We start from the raw sequence: 6,608 nt of genomic DNA on the forward strand, positions 1-6,608 counted from the left end.
GTTGTTTTCTAGGAGATGTAGGATGTAACTCTTTAGGTAATAGTCACTTTCAAACGTTTGTGATGGATGATGTAGAAATTTTAATTGATTACTATCTACATATCACCTTATATGTATTTCATGCTCTTACTAGTTGCACACACATCACAAGTAAGTCTTTACTAAATCTTGTACATGAGATTGTGTGTAAACTAGTGTGGCCATCCAAGATTATACTAATTGTGATGTTTGATGCAAAATTTGGTTACGGGTTGGTTCATTTTGTGAGTTGAGAGTTATGAAAACTTTTCTTTGAAAACTTAAGTTGAAGACAATGGGTTTTTGAAAACATCTGAAATCATTCACATGCATTTCATTTCATGAAATCCTATTTTGAAAAGTGTTTTTGCAAAAAAAAATTTTAGGTTTTCAAAATATTCAAGTTTTTTAAGTCTCGACCAATCAAATCATATATTTGACCGATCGAAAATGTTCGGGTTTTACAGCAAAACTCTCTGTCTTTTCATGCATCATTTGTGTTAAGGATTCACATGTGTAGCATTGTTTTCTGTATCCATCTTGCATTTTTGCAATCATATCTCTCATTGTTTTCATACAACACGCATACACTGCTCAATTGGGTACTCAACTTGATTTAAAAATTGATTGATTAATTTTTGAGTTACAATTAGAACTGCAACAAACATGCTAAAATGTCATAATTACAAGTATTATAAGTTCCTGGTTTATCTCTCCAAGACGCCAACACTCTTCTTTAAGTTCTTCTGGCATGTCCCTCCAATCCAGATATCTTATTGGGCACATGTGGGGTTTTCGAGTAATCGTTCCCAAGAAACCAGTGAAAGCCCTCGCCCCTTCATCAATAGGTTCATGCATACTATTTAGCAGCAACTCAATTACTTGGTCATCGGGAAGATCCCAAACTTCCAAGTTCTTGCTTGGCCTACGAGTGGCATGTACAGGTGGCTGCACATCTGAAATTTAAAGAAGATAATATCGTTAAAGTAAGTAAATATATATGAAATTAAATAAAAATTTAAAAAAAGTGGAAAGTGAGGTGGCAAATGAAATAATATATTATAGGTTGTATTTTGCTAAGAGATAGTGTTTAGTGAAACTTTTCATGAACAGTTTTTTTGTAGTGCCAAGTAAAGAAGATTAGCATCAAGCCCATGAAACTTTTCATGAACAACTTAACACCCTAACATGGTGGGTGTCAGAGATAGAAACATAATCTATTTAGATTTTTGTTCTTCAATTTTATATATCTAATAAGTAAACTTTAGCTATTGGTAAATGTTGAACACTTTCTTTTATAAAAGCTTTGACAGTGAGTACAATTTGCACCAAAGGCTGCAACAATTGAGTTAAAAAGACCCACCTGCAAGACAAGTTGATAAGAGTGATGCTGAAATAATGAGGAAGAGAAGATTGATTTTCTTGAGCAGCATGAGACCCATGTTAGCTAAGCAAGTTTGTGTTTTCTGATTGTTAAGCTTTTTTTTTTTTTTTCTCATGCAAGAGTATAGACCAAATGATGCTTTGCTTTCTTCATTATAAGGAGCTTGGAATTTACTTAGCTAGGGAGTCTAAGTCAGTGAGAAAAATGAAAATTGACAGTCAATTATAAAGAATGTTAAGTTTTATGCTCTTTTAGTTAAAAATTCAAACAGAAAAGGGAAAGGAGATCACTTTTCTTTTGTTGGGGCACCAATAAGTCTAGGTAGTTAGTTGATTTACTATTGAAATGACTTTTGTTGAAGCCAAAGAGACCAAGGTGATAGTCATGATATTTTCCATTTCCAAATAAGCTTATACAAGATAGATTTTAATGGGGATTGTCTTATTGTATAATTTCAGCTAATTCTGTATAGGTAGATAATGATAAGGTGCACATGATGAAAATCTAGTTATGATTCAATGACCTAATGACTTGATTAATTATCACTTGAACCAATTTAATTATTAAAAGTTTACCAAACATAATGATGAAGCAATGACAAGAGTATCACTACATTCTTGAAGGGTTTTTTTTTTTTTTCCCAATTTGTATTGATGCTTTTTCTTAGTGGTTTGAATATAGTGCTCATTTATTATTGATTGGTTTTGTTCTCTAGGAGTTTGGTCTCTCCAGCATACTTTGACAATTATTCTAGCAAGTAGCAATAAATAACACCATTTTTCTCAACCAAAAAATATGCTGACACACACAACATGTAACTAAGCAAACAATTCGTTTGCATCCCACTGTAGCAACTTCAGAACTTTGTTCTCTTCTATAGAATCTCCACCATGAACAAACCAGTCTGCACCAATCCAAAACTTTGATACATCAATGAACTCACTAAAAAGGATGAAAAACCAGCTAATGATCACTTGTCCTAATATACTTCAACTCTAGATCTTCAAGCAACTCCTAATTCAACACTTCAGTTAAACTAATATGCAACAATTACAACCCTTGTTGACACCCATTTTGACAGAAACTCATCAACAAAATCTAAATCCCAACACAAAATGACTAAAGCACCTAAGGCAATCATTTTCATAAAATTTTATATGCCTCTCAATATGCAAATATTGTATACATGAGGCTAGAATTGTATCTTGTATGCACTAGTCACCCCTTTTTTTTTCTTTCTTTTTTCTTTTTTTTTTTAAATAGAATTTTTAAGCAAACTAATAGCAAATTTGATATCAAGTTGTAAGCCCATACCTTGTGTAAAAGCTTCGTGCATTTCTTGGTTTGTTTCTTGATCCACAAGTTCTGTAGAAGCTCCTTCCACAATTACGCTATTGGAACGCATGCGCAAATTTGCTTTTCGCCTTGCCATTTCAACTGTCAAAGTGTAAAATAAAAACAAGTATCATCATAACTATTAACCAAGCTAATCAAATTCAAAACCCAAATCTCATTTTAGTCCTTTAAGATAAAACCAAAAGAATTTAATTAAAAAATAAATAAAAAACTACCAAACACCAAATTTGTTTTGTAAAGAAAATATATAGTGAAATTAAATAGATTCAACCTAATTATACATAAAGAACTAAAAAATAGAAACAGAAATGACTACAAGAGTACACAAGAGTCATATCTCCAATTAACAAGATATACAACCCAACCCAAGCACTCAAATCTTTCAAAAAAGGGGACAGAAGAACTATTATCCTTTTTTTAAACAATTTGAATTCCTTACAACTTGCACCACTTAACATAGGGTACTATCCTGTTAACAACTTTATTTAAAGAACTTTTCTTGCTTTAAAACATTGCAAATTCTGTCCTCCAAAGATTTGTTTAAAAGCAAACCCAAAAATACTTTCAGCTTCAATCTACTTCTTATGCTGCTTCTATATTTAAGAAAATGGTTTAAACATGCTTACACCAATAGATTGCTAGGACCATTGTTATCAATGTTTGCTACAATCAATGAATCAATTTGTTTTCCTTTTAGGAATAGCTTAAATATTTAGGGACCATGTTTTTTGCTAATTGCATAGCCACCTCTATGAAAATAGACAACTAATGGTGAATTTGTTAATGGCATAAATATCTACAATAAATTTAAAACACAATGCCAGATTGTAGAATACTACAGAGCAGTAACAAGTGACCTATAATAGAATTTGAAGCTAAAGAAACCCCTATAATTTGATGATAAATGTGCTATAATGCTCTAAGTTGAAGGAGAGTACTTCCACCTTTTGAATGGCATATCAATTTGAGAAGATTATAAGCACATTCACTCCACATTCATCTCAAATTACGTGACTGATTCAATATAGTCTAAACATTATGATAATCTCACAATTGCCCCATTGAGAGAGAGAAATTGAACAGCTTTTGCTCAAATTGCATTTCCTTTTCTTCAAACAATCAACCCGATAAACAAGCCCAACATCAATAACCCATTTCAAAAATTAAAGAATCAAAGAATTCAGAGGAATAATTTGGTTTTTGACTAGAAAACATCCTAATATATTACCAAACAAAAAAAAAAAATAGATAACACATTGAACATAACACATCAGATAAAAATAAAATAAAATAAAACCTTACGAGGTGGATTGAAATAATGTGGCGACGACGAGGTGGATTGGGGTTGCTAGGTGGCGGCCACTGAGTCGACGTGGTTTGGTGGTGGTGGTGGGGTTGTTGTGAAGATGGCAGCGGTGGTGGGATTTTGGGTCTCCAAGGGAGAGTGAGAGAAAGAGAAAGAGAGCTAGAGAAAGAGATAGGGTTTAAAAGATAAATAGTGTTTGGGTGGGATTTTGGGTTTGCGAGGGAGAGTGAGAGCTAGAGAGAGAGCTGGGATTTTGGGTCTCTGAAGTGAATGAGATAGAGATACAGTGAATGAGAGTTAGAGAGATACGGTGTTTTTGGTAAAAATGAAAAGGCGCTAAAATGAAAAGCTAAAAAAAAAAAAAAAACAGAGGGAAGATTTGGGGAGATGTGGGGATTTAGAAGATCAATAGCAGCGGTCCAACCCACCGCTATAACTAAGAAAAACTGCCGCAAAAGGAGTACCTATTACGACGGTCATACAAACGCCGCTACAGCTCACATATTGCGGCGTTTTTCTCTATTGCCGCTATAGTATTTGCGCAAAATGATGTATTTACCACTGCTAAACCATATATATTGCGTAGGTTTTATGTCCCGTCGCCGCTGTAGGACGCCGCAAAATACTATACCTATAATGGCGGTCCCAAAAAATGCTGCAATTTGCCACATATAGCGGCGGTTTTTGCACCTGCCACAAAAAAACGTCACAATAGTACAGATTTCTTGTAGTGCCTAATCTTCATTGTTGATAAACTGAAGAACTTTGCAGCTAACAATCTTCTTCAAGTTGGTGTGTTAGTCACGTATTGGGATTTGTGCATCATTGGTTAATCACGTACTGGGATTTGTGCATTGAACGGAGAGATTGCCGCTACAATACAAGTTTAATTGGGTATTGGGGTAAGGGTTCAACTGTAAGTTGGTATTTCGAGATAAGCCAAAGGGTTTGGTAAGATTCCTTGTACTTGTAACCACTTGTGATTGATAATAGTGGATTCTCGGGAGTGGTGACCTTAAATTCACCAAGTGGAGTTTCACCTGGATAGTTTTCCCCATTCGTAAACAAATCACCTGTGTCAAATTTATTTTCCGCAGTGTTTTAGTTATTTTGTGATTTGATTGTGCTATCTCACTATTGCATGTAATTTGAATAATTAATTAACTTGGGTAATTAATTAATTTGCAAGGGGTCAAATTCATTTTAACCCAACAAAATCTTCCAGTCAGAGAGTTTTGCAGGTACCTCGCGAGATGGCCTGTCTCACGAAGTACTAACGAAAGGCAGCCTAGCACTTGAATCTTCAGCTTCCAGCATATGCTTCTCACGTGTCCTTTTCGCGGGAACCTTTCTCGTGAACTTCTTGTAAGCTAGTTGTGAAACTACACTGATCTACATTTCATGCTTGATTTTTCACCAACTTAATACTAAACCCAATACAAAATACAAGGAACAAAATTAATGCAATTACAACGCTTTTTGTCATGGAATAAAGCTAACATAAAATATAGTTGTAAATTACAACTTTACAACAATGTAGCTTTTAAGTACCTCCCAAATGGTCACAAAGTATAATAACATGACTGTCTTCCTTTCATGCTAAATATCATAGCCTAAACTCTTGATGTTGATGTTATCCAAAGATTAAACTAATAAGAGAAGAAATTTATTCCGATAATGGATGGTGATTCATCAATAATAAGCATTTCATGAGGTGGATTCTTGCCCCCCTCCACTTTTTTTTCTTGGTTCAATTGGAATCTTAAACAAGATTATTAATAAAAATTATTATACTTATTCATTTTCATTAATAATCACATTATTTAGAATCAAGATGAGACATAAAACAATTAAAAAATGGGAAAGCTGAAAAAGGTGAGAGTGAGATAGTAGAAACTGAAGTCAAGCTCACGTAAGAGTGAGATAGTAGAAACTGAAGTCAAGCTCACGTAAGAGTGCTTTATTTAAAAGTACTTCTTAAAAGTACTTCTTGGAAGCTTCGTACTCTTTGGTAACTTCCTTGTATACTTTTTACTTCCAAAAGTACCATATTTGATTTTTTTTTTTTTTTTTTAAAGGCTGAAGTGCAAATTGGTAGCTCGTTTGATAAGAGATTTTTCGTAACATTATTTAGGTGTTGTGAAAAAATATGTGGGTAAAAAAATGTTATGAAAATATGTGTACTATTGTTTAAACAATGAAAACTGTCGTTTAAACAACAATACCAGACATACTCTAGATCTTTTAAGTTTGACTAGAATTTATTTGAGTCCCTTAACCTTATTTTTGTTTAATTGAGTTTTCTAAGTTTCAAATTTACTAAATTCAAGCATTTTCATCCAATTTTATTAAAAAATTTTCATTTAGTATGCAATTAACTAATATGAAAGAAAATTTCACATAAAAAATCTATAAAATATTTTTATTAATTTTATAGAATTTTTTATGTGAAAAAAATATTTTTTAATGACAAACTTTTAATGAAATTAGACAAAAATATTGGGTTGAATAAATTAAAAACTTAGAGGGCTCAATTAAATGAAA

The sequence above is a fragment of the Castanea sativa genome, chromosome 12 (assembly GCF_040712315.1).
Source record: "Castanea sativa cultivar Marrone di Chiusa Pesio chromosome 12, ASM4071231v1".
Lineage (NCBI taxonomy): Eukaryota > Viridiplantae > Streptophyta > Magnoliopsida > Fagales > Fagaceae > Castanea > Castanea sativa.